Source organism: Podarcis bocagei (genome assembly GCF_964188305.1).
Source record: "Podarcis bocagei genome assembly, chromosome: 11".
NCBI classification, from domain to species: domain Eukaryota; kingdom Metazoa; phylum Chordata; class Lepidosauria; order Squamata; family Lacertidae; genus Podarcis; species Podarcis bocagei.
The window spans coordinates 64,074,900-64,101,705 of NC_138136.1; the positions used below are offsets into that span (position 1 = coordinate 64,074,900).

The 26,806-nt window shown below is 48.1% G+C and overlaps 1 protein-coding gene across 1 annotated transcript in view; it reads left to right on the forward strand.

Moving 5' to 3' along the window:
* Positions 1 to 508: 508 nt before the first annotated feature.
* CNTFR (ciliary neurotrophic factor receptor) overlaps positions 509 to 26,806 on the forward strand; it is a 434,396-nt gene continuing 408,098 nt past the window's right edge. The window contains exon 1 of the mRNA XM_081213125.1: positions 509 to 661. The gene's annotated coding sequence lies outside the window, so the exon portion shown is untranslated. The remainder of the gene's footprint in view (positions 662 to 26,806) is intronic.

Here is a 26,806-nt window from a genome sequence, read left to right on the forward strand (position 1 = left end):
ATTCCGGGCGCGCGCAACCCGCTGCCTGGCGACTGGCGCTCTCCCTGCATGGCCGTGGCGCCTCCGCCGTCGCTACGCGCGCGCTCTTTGCGCGGTCGCGGTCCCTAGCCTTCGCACGCCGTTTGGCCACCTTTCCTCGGCGCCCAAACCTCCCACTTCGCCAGCGCTTACTCCGAAGTAAGCTCGCCTTAACACGTCTTGCAAACCGGCTCCTTCCCTTTGCGCGCTTCCTCGGGAGCAAGCCCCGTTTGCAGCCAACCACCGGATCGCACCGGGTTGGCTGGCTTCCCCCTGCTCCGGATTGCCTCCACTTCACGCGCAAGTTCCGGAGGCGGGGAGGGGGAGATGATTTTGGAGGTGCCCAGGGGGGTGCGCGCAGTCTCCCCTCCCCCCTCCCCTCCCCTCCCCCCTCGCTTCCTCGGCTGGTCACATGGGGGGTGGGGCGCGCGCGGGTGGGGGGGGGAGTTTAAAAGAGCGTCTCCCTCGCTCCGCTTCTCTCTCGTTCTCGCTCTCTTCGCAGCCGGTGCAGGGAAGCAGTGCCGCCGCCGCCGGGCGAGCCGAAGCTCCGCCAGGGGCACCGACCACGCCGGGTAGCCGAAGCCGCCGGGCAGCGCTGGCTTGTCTGGAGCCCCGCGGCGGAGGGGGGCGCAGGGCGCGCGCGGTGAGTGGGGCGCCCAGATTGGGGTGATTTTGAGGGGTGGGGGCGGGCGGAATATAGACACCGACCGCTTCGCGGCGTGTGCAGCTGGGGAGGGTAAGAAATATATTTGCATCGTCTTGCATGCAATGCTTGATACATTTTTTTTTGGAGAGCTTGCATATTGGTTCGTGCGTAAAGCTGGGTACTGTATTTGGGGATGCCTCCCTCCTGCTTGGTCGCTTCTCTTTCGCGCCCCCCCCCCCGCGCTGCTTTCCTCTTGCTATGGAAACTTTTCTTCCCGGCGCGCGGAGGGGCTCCCCACCCCCGGCTCCCCCTCTCCTGGCGCGGACCCCGAAAAAAGGACGTTCAGAAGGGAGCGAAGCGGGAGGGGGGTGGCTCCTTCGCGGCCCTGTAGAGGGAGGAGGTGGGTTGGGAGCGCGCCTCCAGGGTTTAGATGTGGGGGAAAGAGAGATGTCCCCCCCCCCACTTTGCTCCGGCCAGACAGCTGAGCGGGGCTTCGCTTCTCTTTCCTTTCCCCCCACCCCCAAGCACGGGAGCTCTTAGCCGGCGCCGATTGATCGAGCCGGAGCGGAAATGCTCCTCCTTCGGCTTTCTCTCTCTCCCCCCCCCCCCACGCCCGCTTTTCCTCTTTCTTCCTCCCTTCTCGGATCCTGCTTTCTCTCTCCCCCCCAACCCGGTTTTCGCCCCGGCGACTCTGGAGAGAGCAGCAGCTGAGCTGGGCGCGCCTCGGAGCCGCGAGCGGGCAGCTTATTGTGCGTCCTGGGGTGGGTGGGGGTCCCTGCCTTTGAAATCGGAGTGGTGGTGGAGGCAGGGGGGAGGCATCTGCTCTAGGGTCTGGACGGGGGGGGGCAGCAACAGGTTCGTGTCCCCGCCGCCGCTGCCCCCGCCGCAATTGTTGCCTTCAATCTCGTGGGCTGCTTGGTATTTTGCAACTTCTGAGCTGGGAAGCGTCGCGGGTGGGGGGATTTTGAGCGACCCTGAATTTCTCGGAAAAGGATGCAGTTCAGCACCCGGAAAAGAGTACCTGTGAAAGAGCGTTTTTTAAAAAGTCATCCACTCCCAGCCCCTGCCCCCCCCATATTTATTTAACTCTGTGGGGCATGGAGTGCTTTTATGGGGCTAATGGCATTGATCCCAGGGAAATCTTAAAAGTGGGGACAAGGCTGACTGTCTCCCTGCGCCCCCGCCATCAATTACATGGATCTTTCCCCCAACTCCTAGAAACCACCCCTCCCTTGATGATGGTTGTAAGAAAATAATTACACAAGTGTCTGGCACCCTCACTTTTAAAAACAAAAGTTAAAGTATATGGAAAGAAAAACCTGGTTTCCATACTAGGTGCCCTCAATCCATTAAAAAAGTCGATATATTTGCCCTCCCCACCCTCCACTTACAAGCCCTGAAGTCTCCATTTCTGCAAACACTCTGAGTAAAATTTGCAAATCCCTTGCTTGTTTGTACAGGTCTGCTTTTCTCCATCTCTCTATCTCTGTTCCCCCAAAAGAGAGATTCTTCAATAAGGACATAAACATATTTTTTTTGGGGGGGATGTCTTGCTAAGCAAGCCCCTCTCCATAGATATTGGGAGGGATGGGGCCAAATGCAGGGGCAGATGTTAGGAAGAGGGGGTAGCCCTATGGAATCCCTCAGCATGTCAAAAGTGTGCCCCCCCATACCTTGTACCCTCCCATCCATGGGATTTTGCAAGTGCCAAACACTGGAGTGCATCAAGGAGCCTTGAGATCTCTGCTCGAGTTTAACCTGCTCCTTTTTCCTCTGTCATGAGTTTTTTTTTAATCCTTCATGGTCTTTCTCGTTTTGGGAGGTTGTGCTGCTGCTTGTCCAATGGCGCCTTTTGCATTTGAGCCCTTGTTCTGTTGGGTGACTGGGCCCTGCTTTCTCCTTGTTGCCCTCTGGGGCAAACCCGGAGTTTGGAGACAGAGGGGGTGTGTGTGTGTGTGAATCCATTGAAATCTGGCACCCTGATGTTCCAGTGAGTTGCCTTCAAACCCGGTGGTGGTTCCTTTTTGCAGCAACTTTTGGGGAGCAGAAGCAGTGGTGCATACGGACGGCAGTTGTGCATACGGAACTGGGTTTCATCTGCCTGCCTTTCTCCAAACTCTCTTGAAACTGCACTCTCCTCCAACTTGCCAGGGTGTGTGGGAGAGAATCTGAGCCTCACTGCAAAGGAGGCTGCCTTCTGATGGGAATTGTTTCGACTGCTTTTGATGTTGTACAGTATTGTTGTAGCCAGCCCGGGGATCTTTGGCTGAAGGGGCCAGGGCCAAGAAATCCATTCGATAGATAAATGCATTTGTAAGCTATGTGCAGAGATTTAGGGATTTGGTTGACCTCTGGTCCACCACCATGTCTTCTTGTTGCTGCTATGATATTTCCTTCTCCTTTCCTGCAAACTGTTCGGGGATACCTTGCCTTGTGCCTCAGTTTTCTCCCTGTGCTGCTGCTCCCGGCTTGACTGTTACATCTCCAGTTTGCTCCTCTTGCCGTTGTGTTCGCAAGTGCCTTTCTCTACAGTCCCTGCTCCAATGTTTCTGCCAGCGGCTGTGATTTGTGTGTTGCATGCTCGAGGTCTGTGAGAAAGAGAACTGGACAGGGAATGATTTGTCTGAAGAGCAAATGTCTTGCCTTATAAATTGTAATGGTTGCTGTGTTTTTTTTTAAAAAAAAAAAACCTGAGATGTTGCGACTTGCATTGAAATGAGGGCTCATCGGGGTTCAATGTGCTTGCTTGCTAACTTTGTGAGGAACTATTGGGTACCTGTTCTTCCTCATGGTCTTTGCTGGCTGGTTCTAAAGGGTTAAATTCCCAAGGAGGAATACGCTGGATAACTCTGGATCTGCCTTCCCCAAGCGGAAAGCTTTTGCCAGCCTAATACAGTCAGCCGTGGCAAAGTTTTGGAAGGAGCTGTAGTAAGGAAGCAGCAAGTAAGACTTCTTGCACTAGAAAATTGTTTAATCCAATGGCTTTTTGAATCTCAAATATTTTTGGAGTTTGTGTGTGGATTCCTTGCTGGGCATGGTTTCCCCCAGTGGTTTGTGCCCATCCTTAATAGCAGGGTGTTGACCATAAGCCATGAAAGGAAATTGCTAGCTCTGCCAACGTCTTGCAGCCAGGATGCCAGGGCCACACACAAGCCCTTGTGGCTTCCTCCTGGGCTTCACAACGGGTGTCAGTAGGACTCCCTGAAGATCTGGCGGGCTGTATCTTCAAATGCATCTCCCTGGGCGATTATTTTCTCAACTGTAGGAACTGCCTTTGTAGCAGCAAGAGCTGTTCGTGTGTTGGGTGCTGCGAGCTTCACTTTGAGTTGCTTTCAGCACATCCTGCTGTTCGTAATGTTGCAAAAACAGTCCCTGAGATGTTGAGCCAAATGCTGTTCCCGGAAAGTCTTTTTCTTTTCAAGGGTGGCCTGGCAACCTCGGAGGTGGCACCCGATAACCCCTTGCCATGCTTGCTTTCTCCCACTTTCCTCAAAGAGAAAAAGAAAGTTGGTTGCAACAACCGTGCTTCCTAAGGAGCCTTGACAGCACGATGGCAGTGTAGCGTGTTGAAAAACCAAAAGATGAATTGACTGAAATGTGTGGGTTTTTTCTTTTCTTTCTGAAGTAGCGTATTTGGAGAGGGGTGTGTGTGTGTTCACAGTTGCATCTGCTTCTTTCGGTGGATTTTCCCTCCCTGCCAGAGCCTTTGAGTAGCAAGGAACTCCCCCAAATCCCCAGAATTTTCAAAGGCTGGCATGTGCTCCCTTTGCCTGGTAAAGAACCATGTTGGCTAATAAAAAGCATTCCAGAATATCCTGCTTCTCTGGGGCAGATGGCAGAAGCCCCACTCAGATGAAGCGGTTTCCTTCTTTCTCTGCCATGGGGGAATGACTCTTACAACTTAGGAGAAACAGGAACCCTGTGACCAACTCAGGGCTTTGCAGATTGAGGGGAACTTGTTCCCGGATCCTTCATTTGAAAACAAATGCTCAGGACTTGATGAGTAATTGGCTGGTGTGTACAGACACCTAAGCCCTTGTAGTTCAATTTTGCTTGGGAAGCCTCATAAATGTTTTCAGAGTGTGTGCGAGAGAGAAAGAGTATTGCTTGTTTGGAAGCCGATCCTTAATTTGTGTGGCTTAGCTTGAAACTGCTGAGAAAACGGTTGCTTTTGCTGCTTATGTTCTCCTTATGTAATACAAAGTCAATTTAAATCATAGGCTGAGATGGCATGTAATGAGATAGTCATCTGCTACTCTACAAGAGAGAAGAGAGCTTGTGACCAGCTGCAAGGGCATGATCCACTAGGAATATTGCCAAAGTGAGGCCTGCTGAAACAGAGTTTTGCTCATGCACAAGTCCCATTCAACGCTTAAATTTTTATTTCCCATTTTCGTTGTCCAGCAACTAACGTTCTCAAGGGGCTTTGCTTGGGCTGGAGACATTCCAGCAGATGATGCCTTGAGACGATGTGCTGACCATCAAAATGTGACTATCTTTTCTTAAAATGGTGTGTACTGTTAAAAGTTTTCTCGTGCAGTATTAAATTTAGTTTGCGTATCAATTTTTATGTTAGTGTTTTTTGTATTCAGTGTTGGAAAAGTTACATTAAAAAAGTTTTTAAAACACTGGGTTTGTTTGTTTTTAAGCAAATCTAACTGGGGTGCACAGTCCTCTGGGCAGTTCTCTTGCACAATTGCCATTTGCAACAGATGGGAGCGATCCCTGTTTTGTGTGTCCCAGAGTCTTCATTTCATGGGTGGTTCCTCCTGAGCTTTATGAAAGGAGCTGCTTCATAGGTACGTCTCTCGCTGGAACAGTTTCCCCCATGTGCTTAAATGAGAGTGGAAAAGCTTGACGCTTGCAGAGTTTTGCATTCCCTGTGGAGCCCCTGGAGCATGGCCCCAAATAGACAACAAATAAGTCACTCAAGGAACATTTAAACGTAAATTATCGCTCATGAATAAAACAAAATTTGAGCAATTAAGGAGTCCCAGAATGTTGTGTACTGATCACATGAATTTTGAATTAATGGAGAAGGGAGCTTGCTGCTACAGTGCTCCATTAATAACGTCGAAAATGCTGGCAGGCTTTGTTTTAAACAACCCTGTGAGGTGGGTCAGTGCCCCTTTTGCAGAAGGGGAAATTTGAGGGTTTGCTAGTAATGTGAGTCCACGACACAGACAGGACACAAATACAGACCGAAGGGCAATGGGTTTGGCGTTTGTCCCAGTTCATGTATTTGTAGGAAACTGGTTACATCAGTGCGGCTTCCGGCCTGGAGGAAGAACACCTGCTTTGAATGCAGAAGGTCCTAGTATCCTGGGCAGCTTCTACAGCTAAGAGTCTTTGGTAGCTGGTGATGGGAAAGACCTGTTTGCTGGAGACTTTGCAGAACAACTGTTAGCCACAAGGACCTCCCCATGATAAGTGGTCCCAGGGGCTTGGCCAGTCTGTAGAAAATTGTGCCAAGCAGGAATATCCTTATTTCACCTATTTAAAGAGCAACTGCTAAGAAGCAACATGGTTCCTTCATCCCATCTGATTCCCAAATGGGTTGCAATTGCCTCAGCTACATGCGCGACTCTCTATATGAACCCTGGGATGGGGGTTAAGAAGTTGGACATGTCAATTTCCCCTCCACCTGTATCTCTGCAAAAGTTGCTTGTGTAGGAGAGAGTAACCTTCGTATGACTCGCATTGCAGTCACTGTGACATCTGAGTCACTGACCGCCTGACATCAGTTGCCCAGGGACTTTGCTTTGAAGGGAACGTGGGTGCTGGGGAGCCTTGTGGAAATAACTTCTGATGTGTGAAGAAGCCATGAGTGTTATCGGTTATCCTACTTTACGCACCGGTTGCTGGTGTGTGTTGAATTTGTACTGGTGTCTGTGGTGCTTGCTTGACAGGGATAACAGCTGTTTTGGCTGGGTAGACTCCATCTTCTCTGCGTTGTGTAGTTTTGCTAACACGTCCAGATTTTTCTCCATTTTGTGGGTATCAGCTAACACAAGCGTACAGGTGAGAAAGTGTGCTCTGGCCAGCAAAAGACGTTTCCAGCAAGGCATCTCTCAGGACTTCCTGGACCACTCTGAGGACTGAGAGAGTTTTTGAGCCCTTCTGATTTTCATGGGTTTTGATGGAGAGCCTCAGAAAATCCACCTTCTCTTTATTCTTTCTTTCATTCCAGTCTCCTTACTTATTTGATCATTTAGTTAAAGCAAGTCTTAAATGATCTGGGGATCCCGAGGTCAGGGTCCCGTGAAGCAGGAAAGGCATTTGAAACCCCCACCTCAGTTTTAGGAGAAAGTTTAACAGAGAATTTTTATTTCTGTAACAGAAGTTCTTTTATCGTACTGTTCTATTTCAAATAATTCTTTAAAAAGCACCAGAATGCAACTAGGAAACCACTCAAGCACTGAAAGACTGACTTGGAAGAATTTAGTGCTGGGTACCTTCGCTGGCCCTTCAGGTTTGTTTATGAAACAGTATTTTTATAAAAGTGTAACTTGTTTGCTGGATAAAAAGTATCCTATTTTTAGCTGCAATTCCTGCATTGCAGAGGGTTGGACTAGATGACCCTAGGGTTCCCTTCCAACCTTACTACAGTGGTACCTTGGTCCTCAAACGTTCCGGAAGTCCATTCCAAAACCAGAGCGTTCCAAAACCAAGGGGGCCTTTCCCATAGAAAGTAATGCAAAATGGATTAATCCGTTCCAGACTTTTTAAAACAACCCCTAAAACAACAATGTAACATGAATTTTATCTTAACGAGACCATTGATCCATAAAATGAAAGCAATAAACAATGTACAGTGGTGCCCCGCAAGACGAATGCCTCGCAAGACGGAAAACTCGCCAGACGAAAGAGTTTTCCGTTTTGGAGGTGCTTCGCAAAACGAATCTCCTATGGGCTTGCTTCGCAAGACGAAAATGTCTTGCGAGTTCCTGCGGTTTTTTTTCCCTTTCCCCCCCTTTTTCTAAGACGCTTATCCGCTTATCTGCTAAGCCGCTAATAGCGCTAATCCGCTAATCCGTCAATGGGCTTGCTTCGCAAGACGAAAAAACTGCTAGACGAAGAGACTCACAGAACGGATTCTTTTCGTCTTGCGAGGCACCACTGTACTTGAGTCACACAATCAGCCAATCAATCGGTAGCTGAACTGGGCTCCGCACAGTCACCAAAACAAAACAAAAAGAGCCGCAAAAACAAAAATGCAAAAACAAAATAGCAAAAGCAGACAGACCTCAGCGTAAGATGCAAAACAGAAGTGTGGCACTCAGATTGGAAGCGTAACACTCAAAACGGAGCATGTACGGCTTCCGAAAAATGTTCACAAACCCGAACACTTACTTCTGGGTTTGCAGTGTTTGGGTTCCAAGTTGTTTGAGTACCAAGGCATTTGAGAACCAAGGTACCACTGTATTCTCTGGTTTGCCCACCGTGGCAGGCTGACGCCAACCGCCCACTCTCCCACTGGCACAAGCTGCCAGGTGCTTGGGAACGAGGCCGTTTTCTCCACTTGCTGGGCCTTTGGACATTTTCTTTTGTGGTCTGTGGGCACGCAGATCTGTGGGTGGTGGGACCTGGCACCTCTTGGCACTAACATGGAGCCCAGCCTTGCCATTTGCATGCCTGCCAGTGCGCGCTGTTCGCCGCATCGCACTTGACATCTCCAGGTTGCAAAGAGGCAATCCCACCTCTGTGGAAGACAGGACTGTGCTGATTGTTGGCTTCTTCCTCTTCCCTTCTGACCTATGCAAGAGAGTTTGAACTGTAGAAATGTTGGAGTGCTTTTGGAGTCTCTGGATTTGCATTATTGCCCTGGCACAAACTCCTTCTGTAACCAGTGCTGGTGGCGCTCTCTCTGTGGCTTGTGCTCTCATGTTAAAAATGTGGGGAGAGAACATAATCAGCACAGTGGCTTCTGAATTTTGGAAGCTAAGCCTTTTATAGGGCTTGGCAGCTCCTCTTCACCCCCCCCCCGCCAGCTTCCTGGCTCCTATGTCCAGTAGATGTGTTTTGAGTTCAGGCAACCCAATTCCAACAGGAGGCCTTCATTTGAGAAGCAAGGCTGTAATTCTGTCGGCTGCCGGTAGGCGGCAGAAGGCTTGCTGGAATTATTTGGGAAGATTTGTATGTGCGTCTGTGTTTGGAGGTGGGTGGGAGGGTCCCTTATTTTTTGCTGCTGTTGGGAAGAAAATGTGCATCAGGACTCGGGTCCTACGAGGAGGAAACTTTGGCGCTGGCCAAGTGAGATTTTTGAGGCAGGAGAGAGAATCTCCTCCTAGAGTTGATGTTATAGGAATTCTAAGGTCTTATATATCCATAAAAATAAATGTTCATAAATGTACAAGGCAAACATGTACAGTGGTGCCTCGCAAGACGAAATTAATTCATTCCGCAAGTTTTGCCGTCTAGTGAATTTTTCGTCTTGTGAAGCACGGTTTAAATGGCTTAACAAAGTCGCAAGACGTTTTCGTCTTGCGAAGCAAGCCCGTAGGGAAATTCGTCTTGCGAGGCAAATCACGGACGAAAAAACCTTTCGTCTAGCGAGTTTTTTGTCTTGCGAGGCATTCGTCTTGCGAGGTACCACTGTACATGTCTGTAAGCCACGTTTCTGAAATAGTACAGGAGAACAATCCTGAAGCCATTTTGACTCTCCCAAATTGACCTCAGATACTTCTCTGCAAGGAGGAAGGAAAAGGAGAAAGCTTTCCAATGGTCTTTGGACTGTAGGGGCTGCTTACATCTCCCTGTAAATACAGCCTGGCAAATATCTGTTATGCTGAGCACACTCTCAATATGTGTAAGAGATTCAGGAACTAAGTATTTACCATCTCCAAGAAATGGCCAGGCTACCCAGAAATGACAATCAGATAAGGCCTTATCAGGTATCCTGGCAGACAGGATTTCTCCTGGAAACAGCCTCTTTCTGTGATGTATGTGTGATGTTTTGGGGGGTGGTCTTGAGCTACAGGGGAGGCAATTTCAAAAGTCTATATAAGAGCTTGCACACCATTGTTCTGGGTTCCTCTCCTCCCTGCGTGGGGGGAGTGCAGGAACCTTGTTGCAAGAGTTCTGGGCACCACAATTCAAGAGGGACACTGACAAACTGGAACGTGTCCAGAGGAGGGCAACCAAAATGGTCAAAGGCCTGGAAACGATGCCTTATGAGGAACGGCTAAGGGAGCTGGGCATGTTTAGCCTGGAGAAGAGGAGGTTAAGGGGTGATATGATAGCCATGTTCAAATATATAAAAGGATGTCACATAGAGGAGGGAGAAAGGTTGTTTTCTGCTGCTCCAGAGAAGCGGACACGGAGCAATGGATCCAAACTACAAGAAAGAAGATTCCACCTAAACATTAGGAAGAACTTCCTGACAGTAAGAGCTGTTTGACAGTGGAATTTGCTGCCAAGGAGTGTGGTGGAGTCTCCTACTTTGGAGGTCTTTAAGCAGAGGCTTGACAACCATATGTCAGGAGTGCTCTGATGGTGTTTCCTGCTTGGCAGGGGGTTGGACTCGATGGCCCTTGGGGTCTCTTCCAACTCTATGATTCTAATAAAGATCAGGCTTACTAGCTGTTTTGCTTCTCAATATTCTCTGGCTGGTCTCTGTTATTGTCTCCTACCGATAGAGAACCCACATAAGGCTCTTGGGTACCCATAAGATATAAAGGAGCAGTTTTTTCTTATAACGTTGATTTTGCAGAGAGTCTCATGAATCCAGGACTTTGTGCATCTTAAAGTTGTGGAGCAGAGATTTTGTGTGGAGCCACACGGTGTTTGCACAGGTCTTCAGTGACACTTCCATGCCTTGACTTGTAAGGGAAGCCTTGCAAGTTCAACGGCTGCTAATGCAACAAACACGAATGGGAACAATCTTACTTTTAACTGTCAGATTCTTTCCCAGCTTTTTTGAAAAAGACCTGGAAGTGGAAAAGATCAGTGCTTTTTTCCTTTAAAGGTCTACTCTGTTTCCTGCAGAACTTTCCTTACTCAAACGTATTTATATCCCACCCTTCTAATGTGATAGTGTTGCTTAGGGTGGCTTGCCGCGTTTAAAAATAGCTATTTCACAAAAATAAAAATATAAAACAATTAAGGGAGGCTGGATCCAGCCGTTAAAACCAAACAGGAGACGACTGTATCTCTCCTGCCCAGTGAATGCCTGTCAGAATAAAACTGCCTTGACATGCTGATGAAAGACATCAGAGCCCAAGGGGGCAGCCAGACTTTGCGGGGCAAGACATTAGCTAGTCTTCCAAGGAGTTATTTTCAAAAAAGAGAGAGAGATAATTTAATTGCTTAATTAGACTAATTGCCCTTGAACTCCATGCAATGCACCGAATCTTTGGGGGCAGCTGGAGAGGGGCTTCAGGGCATTTTCAAGCAGCCTTGTCTTCCTCTTGTCTAATGATTGGCATTGAAGAAGAGGAGCCCTCTGGACCAGAACCAGCTTCCAGCTTCCTCTTCTCTCAGAGGCAGACCAGGTGCCGAGGGGAAACAAGTGAGCAGGATTTGAACACAAGAGCAACACTCCCCGTTCTCGTGGTTTCCAGCAACTGGTATTCAGAGGCATTGCTGTGGAGGCAGAGCATAGCCACTGTGGCTAGGAGCCATCTGTAGTCCTCTCCTTCTGAATTTGTTCGGTTCTCTTCTAAAGCTCTACAGCTTGGTGGCCATCACTGTGCCTTTTGTGAACTATGAAGGGCTTTCTTTTATCTGTTCTGTATCTTCCGACCTTCAACTTTATGGGGTGTTTCCTTCCTGCACACGATGCATAGTTTTATGAACTTTCATACATCACCTCTTCTCTAAGCTAAAAAGTCCAGATGGTGGAAATGTCAGGTGCCAACCTTGTGCCCAGGCAGCTTCACTTGGTCAGGCCAAGTGCAATAATAATAATAATTTATCTATACCCCACCCATCAGGCTGGGTTTCCCTAACCACTCTGGGCGGCTTCCAACAGAATATAAAAATACTAATATTTAATAAATAATAATAGAATATTAAACAGAATATTAAAATACTAATATTTAATAAAAATATTAAACATTAAAAGCTTCCCTAAACAGAGCTGCCTTCAGATGTCTTCTAAAAGTCTGGTAGTTGTTCGTCTCTTTGACATCTAGTGGGAGGGTGTTCCACAGGGCGGGCGCCATCACCGAGAAGGCCCTCTGCCTGGTTCCCTATAACTTGGCTTCTCGCAGCAAGGGAACCGCCAGAAGGCCCTCGGCGCTGGCAAAATGCACCTGGCAATTTTCAGGACTGACAATGGCCATCTATCACAATCCCTGCAGTGTAGGAATCGTAACAAAATCATTCCTGACAGATGGCCATCCAACCTCTGTTTGCAGACCCCCAGTGAAGGAGAGCCCACCACCTCTTCAGGGAGTCCACTCCACCATCAAAGAACACTTAACCGCCAGATCTTCCTGACGTTTTCTCAGAATCTCTTTTCTTCTCATTTGAACAACAACAACAACAACAACAACAATTTATTATTTATACCCCGCCCATCTGGCTGGGTTTCCCCAGCCACTCTGGGCAGCTTCCAACAAAACACTAAAATACAATAGTCTATTAAACATTAAAAGCTTCCGCAAACAGGGCTGCCTTCAGATGTCTTCTAAAAGTCTGGTAGTTGTTTTTATGTTTGACATCTGGTGGGAGGGCGTTCCACAGGGCGGGGGCCACTACTGAGAAGGTCTTCTGCCTGATTCCCTGTAACTTGGCTTCTCGCAGTGAGGAAACCGCCAGAAGGCCCTCGGTGCTGGACCTCAGTGTCCGAGCAGAACAATTTGAATTCATTGCTTCAGGTCCTCCACTCTGGAGCTGTGGAAAGCAAGCTTGTGCATGGTAAGAGGTAAAGGTAAAGGGACCCCTGACCGTTAAGTCCAGTCGTGGACGACTCTGGGGTTGTGGCGCTCATCTCGCTTTAGTGGCCGAGGGAGCCGGAGTACAGCTTCTGGGTCATGTGGCCAGCATGACTGAACCGCTTCTGGCGAAACTAGAGCAGCGCACAGAAATGCTGTTCACCTTCCCGCCGGTACGGTACCCATTTATCTACTTGCACTTTGACATTCTTTTGAACTACTAGGTTGGCAGAAGCAGGGACCGAGCAATGGGAGCTCACCCCGTTGCAGGGATTTGAACTGCCAACCTTCTGATTGGCAAGCCCTAGGCTCCGTGGTTTAACCCACAGCGTGGTAGCCGTTTTCAAAGCCTCTAGTCTTCTCCTATCCAGGCTAAACATACCCAAGGATGAAGCAGCCTCTCCCCTCTCCCTGCCCTCCAGGTCCCAGAACTTTCCATGTGCTCTTGCACACCTCACATTCACTTCAGTGGAGCATGCGGATGACAACAACAGCTACATGCTGGAATGTGCCCTGAAACTGCTTCCTTCTGCCCATGTAACCCTGTTACTGTCTCAGAATGCGCCTGTATTCTGGGAGGATGTGGACACCCGCTGTGTATTAGTATTCTCCCTGCTCCCTCTTCCTGCTCTTCCCATTGTTTCCAGAAAGAGAGAGCTGGAGACAGATGGGGAGAGAAACACTGTGTTTAAATAACAGTTTGGGGTCAGTTTCAATATTTATTTTTCGTGAGTTTGGATGCCGACTAGCGTCTCTTTTTATTTGTTAATATTGTTCCCTCTCTCCACCACCTCCCCTTTTTTCCTCTGGCTGCTTGTTTGGTTACACTTCCTTTTATTGGCAGAGCCTGCGGCCCGTCTTTGCATTGCGTTCGGCGAGAGCAGATGTTGGGGTTTTTCCCCCAGCTGCATTTCTGAATTAGTTTGGCTTTCAAATATTGTGCATTCTGAGGCATTGGGTCCTTTGCAAACTCTAGCTACTGCACCCCCTCCCTACCTGGACAGGTAATATTGTAATAATAATAATAATAATAATAATAATAATAATAATAATAATAATAATAATAATTTTTTATTTATATCCTGCCTTCCCCAGCCAAAGCCAGGCTCAGAGCAGCTAGCAACAATAAAAGTAACACAGTTTACATAAAATCACAATCAATTAATTGGAATACATTCTAAAATCAACTCATTCTAAAATCAATTCAGAATCAAATTAATGGCAACCATTGGGCTAGTGTTCTATGAGGATTCAGAAGTAGAGGGTCAGACTGTGCCTTGGCCAAAGGCCAGGCGGAACAGCTCCGTCTTGCAGGCCCTGCAGAAAGATGTCAAGTCCCGCAGGGCCCGGGTCTCTTGTGACAGAGCGTTCCACCAGATCGGGGCCACGGCCAAAAAAGCCCTGGCTCTGGTTGAGGCCAGCCTAACCTCCCTGTGGCTCCAAGATGTTTTTGTTTGAAGACTGTAAGGTCCTCCGTGGGGCATACCAGGAGTGGCGGTCCCGTAGGTACGAGGGTCCTAGGCTGTATAGGGCTTTAAAGGTTAAAACCAGCACCTTAAACCTGATCCTGTACTCCACCGGGAGCATTTATGGTTCACCCCCTCCTCAGTTAATCCTTGCAACGATCCTGCAAGGGAGGTGAAGAGGCTGCGACTGACTCACCCTGTGAGCTTCGTGAAGGAGTGGGGATTTGTACCCTGATCTCTCCCAGGTCTCTCACCACTACACCCCACTGGCTTCCCAGAGTTCTTCTGTCATGGGGCAGCAATATAGAGTCATACTTTTGGAAGTCGAACGGAATCTGTTCCAGAAGCCTATTGTGCTGGTCCTGTGGGTTACTCGAGAGGTGAGGTCCAAGCCCAGTCCATGGTCAAAGGTACAACGTGGAGGCAGTCTGTAGTAGCTGAAGCTGGGTGCAGGGCAGGGAGCCGGGTGAAGTCAGGAGCAGGCTTGCAAGCAGGGAGCCAGGGCGGGCCAGGAACTCAGGCAGGAAAGCAGGACAGGGTTCAGGCAGGAACTGGCAATCAGCAACGTTGTTCCCGCAACTTGGGACTGGGCTGGACGGCTTTTATCTGCCCCGAAGCATAGGGCGGCCCCGGTCCACAGGTGACTCGCCTCTCCTGGCCTGGAGGCGAGCACTCCTCCTGCAGGAACTTAGTTCCCTCCGCCTCTCTGCCCTGAGCCTCTGCAGCTCAGGAGAGGCTGGAGGGTTACTGGACCCAGAGGCAACCTCCGCTTCCTCTGACAGAGCTGAGAGTGGAGCACCTGCAGGCAATGGGTCCTCCATCACCTCAGGAGCCAGAGCGGACTCAGCTGATGCCTGCACCTGAGGATCCAGCACAGGTGAGGACCCTTCAGGTTCAAGCCCCAGCCCCGGTTCAGCCGGTCCTGGAGGCAGGGACTCCTGTGCAGGCTGGGATTCCTCAGGTTCAGCCTCCGAGTCCGAATCCCAGGCCATCACACCTATTCAACTTCCAAAACGTTCAGAAACCAGAGCGTGGTTTCTGATTGGCTGCAGGAAACTCCTGTGGCCAATCGGAAGCCCTGCTGGACGTTCGGCTTCCAAAAATAATTCACAAACTGGAACAGTCACTTCCAGATTTGTGGCGTTCAGAAGCCAAAACGTCTGAGAACTAAGCTGTTCAAAAACCAAGGTGCAACTGTAAATAAGTAGGTAAATAAATAGGGGCAAAGCAAAATGTCAGTAAGAGAAGGATCTGAAATATTTCCCTTGAAGCTTGAATTTGCTTTATTCCGTATTGTTTTATTTGATTTTTAATGTGTTGTAAAGCGCTTTGATATTTTTAAAAATATATATAAAGTGGTATAGAAATGAAGTGAAATGAATAATAATAATAATAATAATAATACTCACTTTTTTAAAAAAAAGGTGCCTAGGCATTCTGTTGTGGTGACTGTGACCCATTGGAGATTATTTTATATACCTGCGTTTCTCGCACTGGTCCCTAAGACAAGTGTGGGACAAGCCCTTATATCTGGAGAAAAACCCAGTAAATTTCCTATTGCTTAAACAGAGGGAAGCTTGATTTACCATTTATGTATGTTCAACAGGCTTTATAGTTTTATTGGCCAAGCATGTGCCATGTTAATTTAACATATTTTATAATTATCTCCAGAAATATTCCAGTAACCAAAAGACTGTTTTGGGGTGGCAGGGGGTGATAAAGTGTCCTTAGTGTGGCTTAAATGATCCATATTCAAGCAAATTCAGAGCGTTCCTTTGAAATTTATTTTTATTGGAATACTTGTAGATATTTACAAACTGTGATAGTGCAACAGCATGCATTTTCCTTGCTGTGTTTAGGTTTTAAGAAGAACGAAGGAACGAAGGACGGCTTTAACATACTAAATTTAACACCGCTGGCCCCGAAGAACTGTGCTCATCAATATGTAGTTCCTGGGGAGACGTCTTCTGGAATAAGAGTTAATTGCGGCTAGATTTGACTTGTTACCCACACCAGTTGCCCAATTTGACTGGTATTCAGCATGTTATTAATAATTTTCATGAATCAATGTATTTCTAAGAAAGGGAAGATTTCTGCAAAAAAACCACCCGGAGCATTTTCTTGCAAAATGTCAGCACTGTGCCCTAGAGTTTGTGCAAGGGAGAAGAACCCATTGAATCATAGAACTGTGGAGTTTTTTTGGGGGGGTCCCCCCCCCAAGGAGTCATCTATCCCAACCCTGCTCTTTCCAATCCATTTTTCCGGGAAATGAGAAGAAGGGGTGAGAGGCAGGTTTGGGGCTCTGGAATCTAAGGTGAACCTGGAGTCCAGGGTAGCCTGCAATATCATCAATACAGGGGGAACTTGGAAAATTAGAATATCGTGGAAAAGTTCATTTATTTCAGTAATTCAACTGATGTCAACTGATGGCATGGCTCCGCAGATCAACACAGACTGTGGAAACTTCACATTGGACTTCAAGCATCTGGCATTGTGTGCCTCCCCATTCTTCCTCCAGACTCTGGGTCCTTGGTTTCCAAATGAGATGCAAAAGCTGCTCTCATCAGAAAAGAGATTTGGGGAGCCATGGCATCAGCTGGTCTTGGTCCCCTGTGCTTCATTAAGTCCAGGGTCAACACTGCCGTCTACCAGGAGATTTTGGAGCACTTCATGCTTCCTTCCGCAGACGAGCTTTATGGGGATGCTGACTTCATTTTCCAGCAGGACTTTGGCACCTGCCCACACTGCCCAAAGTACCAAAACCTGGTTCAATGCCCATGGGATTACTGTGCTTGATTGGCCAGCAAACTCGCCTGACCTGAACCCCATAGAGAATCTATGGGGCATTGCCAAGAGAAAGATGAGAGACATGAGACCGAGCAATGCAGAAGAGCTGAAGGCTGCTATTGAAGCATCCTGGTCTTCCATAACACCTCAGCAGTGCCACAAGCTGATAGCACCCATGCCACACCGCACTGAGGCAGTAATTGATGCAAAAGGGGCCCAAACCAAGTACTGAGTACATGTGCATCCTTCTACTTCTCAGAGGTCCAATATTGCTCTATTTGCAGTCCTTGTTTTGCTGATTTCATTTAATATTCTAATTTTCTGAGATTGTTAATTTGGGGTTTTTGTCAGCTGTACGCCATGATCATCACAATTATAACAAATAAAGGCTTGACATATCTCGCTTTGCATGTCATGAGTCTATCTCATATATTAGTTTCACCTTTTAAGTTGAATTACTGAAATAAATGAACTTTTCCACGATATTCTAATTTTCTGAGTTTCACCTGTACTCCCAGCAATTGGAAAATGGATTGTTTGAGTGGCGGCAGGTTTAACCCCACCCTCTCTTGTCTATTCCTGGTGGCGCTGGAAGTCGGGTGCCAAGAGTTCATCATACCTCGCTGCCTCGACTGGTAGCAGTGTAGTTTTGCGTTCCTTGATATTGATTTTGTTGTAATGTCTTTTGTCTGGGCGGGGTGCCTGGAGCAGACGGCTGCTGCCCTGCGCTCATTAGCAGGGGTCAAAATCCATGGAAATGCTAAATATAGCCGCCAGAGACAGGGCTGCCTTTAGCTTGGCCTGCGTCCCCTTGGAGCAGGCAGAGCGCTCCCTTCTTGGGGGGGCTCCATGGCCTCACCACCCCCCAAATTCTCCATGCAGCACAGAATTAAACTATGGAACTCCCTGCCACAGGAGGCCACTCTGAGCGGCTTCCAACAAAGATTAAAAATACATTAAAATGTCACACATTAAAAACTTCCCTGAACAGGGCTGCCTTCAGATGTCTTTTAAAAGTTTGGTAGTTGTTGTTCTCTTTGACATCTGGTGGGAAGGCGCTCCACAGAGCGGGTGCCACTACTGAGAAGGCCCTCTGCCTGGTTCCCTGTAGCTTTGCTTCTCGCAGCGAGGGAACTGCCAGAAGGCCCTCGGAGCTGGACCTCAGTGTCTGGGCTGAATGATGGGGATGGAGACGCTCCTTCAGGTATACTGGACCGAGGCTGCTTAGGGATTTAAAGGTCAACACCAACACTAAGTCAACACCAAGTCTTACTTTTCAAATGATGGGCTGGCTGCGATTGATTCTCAGTTAAACATCTGGCTCATTCAGATGACAGCCTTGAGCTGGGTTAAGAGCTTTGATAACTAAGGATCTAGGAGTCTTGGTTGACCACAAACTTGACATGAGCCAACAGTGTGACGCGGCAGCTAAAAAAGCCAATGCAATTCTGGGCCTCATCAATAGGAGTATAGCATCTAGATCAAGGGAAGTAATAGTGCCACTGTATTCTGCTCTGGTCAGACCTCACCTGGAGTACTGTGTCCAGTTCTGGGCACCACAATTCAAGAAGGACACTGACAAACTGGAACGTGTCCAGAGGAGGGCAACCAAAATGGTCAAAGGCCTGGAAACGATGCCTTATGAGGAACGGCTAAGGGAGCTGGGCATGTTTAGCCTAGAGAAGAGGAGGTTAAGGGGTGATATGATAGCCATGTTCAAATATATAAAAGGATGTCACATAGAGGAGGGAGAAAGGTTGTTTTCTGCTGCTCCAGAGAAGCGGACACGGAGCAATGGATCCAAACTACAAGAAAGAAGATTCCACCTAAACATTAGGAAGAACTTCCTGACAGTAAGAGCTGTTTGACAGTGGAATTTGCTGCCAAGGAGTGTGGTGGAGTCTCCTACTTTGGAGGTCTTTAAGCAGAGGCTTGACAACCATATGTCAGGAGTGCTCTGATGGTGTTTCCTGCTTGGCAGGGGGTTGGACTCGATGGCCCTTGTGGTCTCTTCCAACTCTATGATTCTATGATTCTAACTTAAAAGAAAAAAAGTCACTTGACCCAGGCACAGTCCACATATACGTTGGCCTATTCCAACTTCTTTTTCAGAATGGTGACGTGGACCATTCATAATGTAAGAATGTTACTCACAACTGTGAGCAGGGCAGTGGGGTGGGGTAAATGAAGACAAGAGACAACAATGAGCCACAACACGGTTAGGCAAACTAAGGCCCGGGGGCTGGATCCGGCCCCATCGCCTTCTAAATCCGGCCTGCGGACAGACCGGGAATCAGCATGTTTTTTACATGAGTAGAATGTGTCCTTTTATTTAAAATGCATCTCTGGGTTATTTGTGGGGCATAGGAATTCATTCATCCCCCCCCAAAAAAACCTATAGTCCGGCCCCCCACAAGGTCTGAGGAACAGTGGACCGGCCCCCTGCTGAAAAACTTTGCTGACCCCTGAGCTACAACATTGTTCGCTGCTCCTGCTCAGGCTGCACAAAAACATTTTGTTTCTTGAAATACATTTTGATTGTGCATATAAAATATAACGGATAGAATACTACAGGATGTGTTGCTGATGTATGAAAACAGCTGAGATCGAATGATCCCCAGGCAGGCCCCTCCAGATGGTGATGTCAGGTGCCAACTTGGTTGCAGGTGCAAAATATGCCTGGCTCCTGGTGAATTTCCAAACTGACATATCCATCCAGCTCCAAAGTGAAGTCTGAACAGATTTATGGCACAAGGAATGCTATTTTGCATGCCAACTTCAGCTCTGCCGGGATGCGGGTGGCGCTGTGGGTTAAACCACAGAGCCTAGGGCTTGCCGATCAAAAGGTCGGCGGTTCGAATCCCCGTGACGGGGTGAGCTCCCATTGCTCGGTCCCTGCTCCTGCCAACCTAGCAGTTCGAAAGCACGCCAAAGCGCAAGTAGATAAATAGGTATCGCTCCAGCAGGAAGGTAAATGGTGCTTCCTTACGCTGCTCTGGTTCGCCAGAAGCAGCTTAGTCCTGCTGGCCACATGACCTGGAAGCTGTACGCCTGCTCCCTCAGCCAGTAAAGCAAGATGAGCGCCGCAACCCCAGAGTCGGCCACGACTGGACCTAATGGTCAGGGGTCCCTTTACCCTTTACCTTTACCTTCAGCTCTGCCACTCAGCTGTGGTCCACCATAACCCTTGCATCTCTCATTGGGTGTGATCTGGATCATGGCGTTTCCCTTGATGCAACCAAGTTGCCCACCCTGTGAGGCAACTTCCATCTCACCTCTGCCATCCATCCCATCAGCTGGAGAGGACGAAATCCCCTATTTTGACTTGACAATGGCTGCAGCTCTGCCATGCAAATGGAGCAACTTCTGCATTGCAAGGACCCAGATGACCCTTTGGGTCCCTTCCAGCTCTGTGATTGCCCCGTATTTGCACAAAATCGTTCATCTTTTTGCAAGCTGCCTCAGGAGAGCTTTGCTGAATTGGGGGCATATCTGTAACGTCTGATCATAAATAAATATAGAAATCTGGGATTGCTGCCTCCTGACAAACTGATTGGGTTGATGCTCCCAGTCTCTCCTGGACAGGCATCTGGTCTGTGCATATATAACTTTTTTAGTGTGGAAGGTTGAAAGTAAACCTTGCAGGGCTCACTTCCAATTTGAGTTTGGCCAAAGTGCGGCTTGGATACTGCGAGGATGGGAAATGCCTGATTTGCAAGAGGGAAGCTCTCCAGCCTCGGAGATGGGCTGCAGCAGGGAGGAGAGCTTCAGCCCCAGATTGCACCATGAAATTGGAGCCGAGCAACAACCGCTTGGGATTGGCAACAGCCTGAGGTTGTGTCGGTTAATAAATCCTTTCAGGGTTGACCCTCCGAGACCTTTTTGCAAACTGCTCCAGCCCACGGCTGTGGCTGCTTGACTCCCTCACAATGGCAGGGCTGTGGATTAGAGGAGCTGACCTAAGATTGCCTCTGCCAGAACCCCAGGGGAATTCCTTTCCCTTTTATCCTTTATTTGACCAATTACAAGAAGCATAAAGTCCCCCCCAACACCGCCTTTCGGGACCGGGCTGGGCTGGAAGGGAGAGGTGGAGCTCTTGCAGCCGCCCCCTCCAGTGCCTTGAGAAAGGAAGGCAAGGCTGCATTTTCCAGCTGACTCCTGGGTTAGGCCCTCTTCATTTGGGATAATAGAATCGTAGAGTTGCAAGAAACCCCAAGGATCATCCAGTCCAACCCCTTGCAATGTAGGAATCTTTTGCCCACTGTGGGTCTCGAACCCTGAACCAGGAGATTAACAGTTTCATGCTCTACTAACAGAGCTATCCCAGGCCCCAGCTGTGCCACAGATGTCTGTGGATGGAGAAAAGTTATCCTCCCTCTCTCCTAACCCTGGAACTTGTGCTCACCCAATGAAGCTGAATGCTGGAAGATTCAGAGCACAGTAAAATATGTTCTTTCTGCAGCACATTGATGGAACTCGCTCACACAGGAGGCAGCGATGGCCACCCAGCGATGGATAGTTGTTTATTTCCTTGACATCTGATGGGAGGGCATTCCACAGGGTGGGTGCCACTACCGAGAAGGCCCTCTGCCTGGTTCCCTGTAGCTTCACTTCTCGCAGGGAAGGGAACCGCCAGAAGACCCTTGGTGCTGGACCTCAGTGTCCGGGCAGAACGATGGGGGTGGAGACGCTCCTTCAGGTATCCTGGGCCGAGGCCGTTTAGGGCTTTCAAGGTCAGCACCAACACTTTGAATTGTGCTTGGAAACATACTGGGAGGCAATGGAGGTCTTTCAAGACTGGTGTTATATGGTCTTGGCGGCCTCTCCCAGTCACCAGTCTAGCTGCCGCATTCTGGATTAGTTGCAGTTTCCGGGTCACCTTCAAAGGTAGTCTCACATAGAGCGCATTGCAGTAGTCCAAGTGAGAGATAACTAGAGCATGCACCACTCTGGTGAGACAGTTTTCGGGCAGGGAGGGTCTCATCCTGTGTACCAGATGGAGCTGGGAGACAGCTGCCCTGGACACAGAATTGACCTCCATGGACAACTGTGAATCCAAAATGACTCCCAGGCTGCACACCTTGTCCTTCTGGGGCACAGTTACCCCATTCAGGACCAGGGAGTCCTCCACACCTGCCTACCTCCTTTTCCCCAAGAACAGTACTTCTGTCTTGTCAGGATTCAACCTCAATCCATTAGCCCCCATCCATCCTCCAAACGACCGGTTACCCCTTTCCACAAAGTGGAGCAGTTTGGGTTGAAAGTGTTCCGAGAAAGGAACAAGATCTGCTCCTGCTCTTTGCAGCCTCTGTGCCTTCACTCCGACCTTGCAAGGAGGCTGCCCAGCTGGTTATGGACGATGTTTCAAGATAAATGAGCCCCCTTGTCCTCCTCCCCAGCTGGCTATCTTAACGGCAAGATCATAACTCCTCTGGAAGTTCATGCACTGTGCTAAGATCTGTGCAGTAACCTCAGGCTCGCTCGCTAGTGAGTGGAGCAGGAGGGGTCTTGATCAGGATTTGCAGAGCAGCAGCAGAAGAAATGGATTGTTTGGGATCCTAAGCAGGCAGCCTACATTTAGAATTGCAATCTGAATGAATGCAGATTTTTAAACATCCGCTCCGAACTTCTGTTGCATTTAATGGTGTGGGTTCAAAGGATGGAGCTCAAATGCTGGGAGTGGAGGTGGCTTTGATCTGCCAGTACTGAGCTCCTCTGTGTCAGGGTGCTTTTGTTGGATGGAGGAAGCAGGAGGGGTGGGGTGAAGGGTGGATAAAAATCAACGATTTAAAATAAAATAAAATAAAAAATCAGGTTTTTAAAATTTAAATCAGATTTATTTATTTTTTTAAAAAAATGCTTTTGGAGGAAAAAAATCTTTCTAAAGGTAGTTTTCTGTATAAGTGACATTATAGTCCATAGGCTATTCATCAGGAAATAAGGATTTGTTTTAAGTTTTTCATGTGTGCTAAAACTCAGTCTAAGTTGTTGTTGTTTTTTAAACCGTTTACCCACATCAGTTAACAAACATGGATACATATGCTGTAATGTTATTGTTTGAGTTAAATAAATTGTTATTGAGGAAATGATTATTTTTTCTCCTCCCAATAAAGTACAGCAGAAAAGTTGTCCAAATAGAAACAGTTAACTTATTAAACTTCATAATGATCTGTCAATGTCTTTCTAACAGTATAACCAAATCAGAAATTTTTGATATAACTGTAAAAGCTACTCTGAAAATTTATTGTTCCAAAAATGGAACCTTAATCTGGTTGTGAATACAGTGGTACCTCGGGTTAAGTACTTAATTCATTCTGGAGATCCGTTCTTAACCTGAAACTGTTCTTAACCTGAAGCACCACTTTAGCTAATGGGGCCTCCCGCTGCCGCCGCGCCGCCAGAGCACGATTTCTGTTCTCATCCTGAAGCAAAGTTCTTAACCTGAAGCACTATTTCTGGTTTAGCAGAGTCTGTAACCTGAAGCGTATGTAACCCGAGGTACCACTATATAAAGATTGTACCAGCAAGAATGAGTCTTTCTCTAAAAAAAAAGAGAGATTTAAAGCAAGTCTTACAGAGAGGTGATTCAGATTGCAATTTAAATTGCGATTTAAATCGATTTGATTTAGATCAAATCCACCCTGGTGGGGTGTTTGTCGTTGATGTTGTGGTTGCTGGGCTGCAAGTAAATTTTTTAGGATAATGGAAGGGTGATTTGGTGGAATGGGTTTACGTGGCAGAAACGCACGCTTGAGGTTAGTGCTCAGGAAGACTGTACCTTTAGTAATCTCTGTGGAGATGGAAACGTTGACGGGATGTTGTGGAGTCAATGCACTTTAAAGCTGCGTGCAGATTGGGGAAATTTTTGCATTAGTTCTCCTGATTCTAATTTCTGTCCCATTTCCTGAAGCTCCTTTCACTCTGCATCTCCTCATGGGTTGTGGGTTACTGCCTTTTTGAGCGATATACCTGGATGCCCCCCCCCCCTGCTGAAACTTCGCTCACCGCAGGGGACCTTGGATGACGGTGTTACTTTCTGTTCCACCATGAAAAACAGCAGGAAAGAGCCACACATTTCATCGCTTTGTTCCTGTGATTTTCTGGGTGAAAGGGGCTGCAAGCAGATTTCCTCTGGAATAAAAAAAACATGGAAAGGAAACTAAACGTGCACTAATTTTTCAGAAGTGGCTTTTTTGATTGCGTGAAAGCTCAAATAAAATGATGTGCTTCTGTGCATGCACGACCGCTGAAACCCAGAATTAACCCGTTCTCGTACTCCCGGGTTTCGGTGGTCCGCAACCCGAAAAAACGCAACCTGAAGCATCTGTAACCCGAGGTACGACCGTACTGCAAAAGAGAGATGGGGGGAGACCCAAAGCTTTGCTTTTCTGCTTTGCCATCCACACAGAGGAGGGAAGGGAGGCGTTGTGGTGGGCAAGATTGCCTGAGCATTTATTGAACCTGCTTCCTGGAAGATGGAGTCCTCCCTGCCTCTTTTCTCCGCAAGCACTCCAGGGCCAGGCCTGCTGCTATTTCTCCTGCGCTGATAATATAATTAGCCTGACAGGCCCACTGGGTGCACGCTGTGTGTGCGTTTGGCCAAGTGAAACAAAGTACAGTCATACCTCGGGTTGAAGTAGCTTCAGGATAAGCATTTTGGGGTTGTGCTCTGCGGCGACCTGGAAGTAACAGAGCGTGTTACTTCCAGGTTTCGCTGCTCGCGCATGCGCAAACACTCTAAATGACGTTACGTGCATGCACGGAAGTGGCGAATTGCAACCCGCGCAGACGCGGGTTGCGTTCGCTTCAGGATGCAAACGGGGTTCCGGAACGGATCCCGTTTACATCCAGAGGTACCACTGTATTTGGGGGTTGAAGGGTGTGGGGGGGGGGGAGGAAGGCGGTTTTGAAAACAGAGTCATCTGCCGCCTTTTGCATCTCTGTGAATACCCTTGGTGCAGGGAGCTAATAAGCGCCGTGAAGTTGTGTGTGGAGACTGCCGCACTTTGCGGTGGGGAGAGTTGGTAGTTTTGGAAAGATACGGACAAGCCGGGTAATGTGTGCCAAGGAGGGTGATCAAGATGGTCAAAGGCCAGGAAATGAAGCCTGATGAGGAACGGTTGAGGGAGCTGGGCATGTTTAACCTGGGCGAGAGAAGACTGAAAAGTGATGTGAGAACAGTCTCCAAATACAGTTGTACCTCAGGTTACAGATGCTTCAGGTTACAGACTCTGCTAACCCAGAAACAGTGCCTCGGGTTAAGAACTTTGCTTCAGGATGAGAACAGAAGTCTTGCTCCGGCGGAGCGGCAGCAGCAGGAGGCCCCATTAGCTAAAGTGGTGCTTCAGGTTAAGAACAGTTTCAGGTTAAGTACGGACCACCGGAACAAATTAGGTTCTTAACCCAAAGTACCACTGTATCTCAAGAGCTGTCACAGGGAAGATGGAGCAAGATTGTTTTCTCTTGCTCAGGAAGGTAAGACCCAAACCCAACAGACTGAAATGGCAAGGAGATTCCAATGAAACTTTCTGACTCCTTCGGGAGCTGGTGGACTTTTCTTCATTGGAGATGGGATGTCCATCTGTCCTGGATACTTTAGCTGAGATTCCTGCATTGCAGGGGGTTGGGCTAGATGACCCGTGGGGACCCTTCCAGTTGGGCAGTTCTGTGATTCTACGATTCCAATCCCTGGACATCCAATGAAGTCCGATGTTGGAACCTCGCTGCTCTCTGTTCTCGTCTCTCAGATGTAGGCAAGGCAGCCACTCAGGCGCAGAGGCGGAAGAGGCCAGAAAGGATGGGCTGGGAGGAGGGACAGGAGGGGGAGAGCGAGAGAGACTTGCAAGTGCAAATCCTGGTTGTCACATTTTAGCACTTCCCCACCTAACAAGTGGGAAAATCGCAGAGCTTAGAGGAAAAGCAGGTAAGAGGCGATGTGGCAGAAGTGTACCAAATGTTGCGTGAATTGGAGGATGGAGAGAGAGAGAGAGGAAAGGTTTTCTCCTTCTCCCCCAATTACACTAGAACTCATAGATATCCAATGAAGCTGAATGTCTGATGGTTCAGGACGGATAAAAGAAAGTCCTTATTCACACAGCACGTAGTTAGACTGTGGAACTCCTTCCCACAGGAGGCAGTGATGGTCACCAACTTCAATGGCTTTAAAGAGGATTAGACAAATTCATGGAGGAGGAGAGAAATCATCATCCTCATTTTATTTGTATGCTGCCTTTCCATAGTTTCCCATAATGTGAGAACAGGAAGCTGGAGTAGATGGGACATTGGCCTGATCCAGCACACTTTTCTCATGTTCTTCCCCAGGGCTGGATTTGGGCTTGATGAGGCCCTAAGCTACTGAAGGTAATGGGGCCCTTTCTATGTCCAGCTGTCCTTTGTCAACAACAATTTGCTGCTGTTTTTTTGTGTTGAATTTATGCTCTATGGTAATTTATGGACCTAATAGGTATCTTCAGCCATTTGCACATGTTGTCTTGCAACCAGTCCATGCAGAATGTAGGCACCCTATATATAGAAAGGAGCAAACCAGGGATATTTTAGGGAGCAGGCGGGGGCCATGACTTACATCATAGGAGCCTGCACAACACAAAACAGTTGTGTTTTTATTTTACAGTGGTACCTTGGGTTACAGACACTTCAGGTTACAGACTCTGCTAACCCAGAAATAATACCTCAGGTTAAGAACTTTGCTTCAGGACAAGAACAGAAATCGCGTGGCAGCAGCGGCAGGCCCCATTAGCTAAAGTGGTACCTCAGGTTAAGAACGGACCTCCAGAATGAATTAAGTTCTTAACCCGAGATACCACTGTATTTGTTTTTTTATCTTATATTTTGGAAATGTACATAAAGTTTTTTCCCCTTTATGTTTTTGGGGACCCCGCCAAGAGAGTGGGGCCATAAGCTGTAGCTTGTTTAGCTTCTACATAAATTTGGCACCGTTCTTTCCCAACCTGACCCTCTCCCTGATGTTTTGCCCTTCAGCTTTTTCAGCC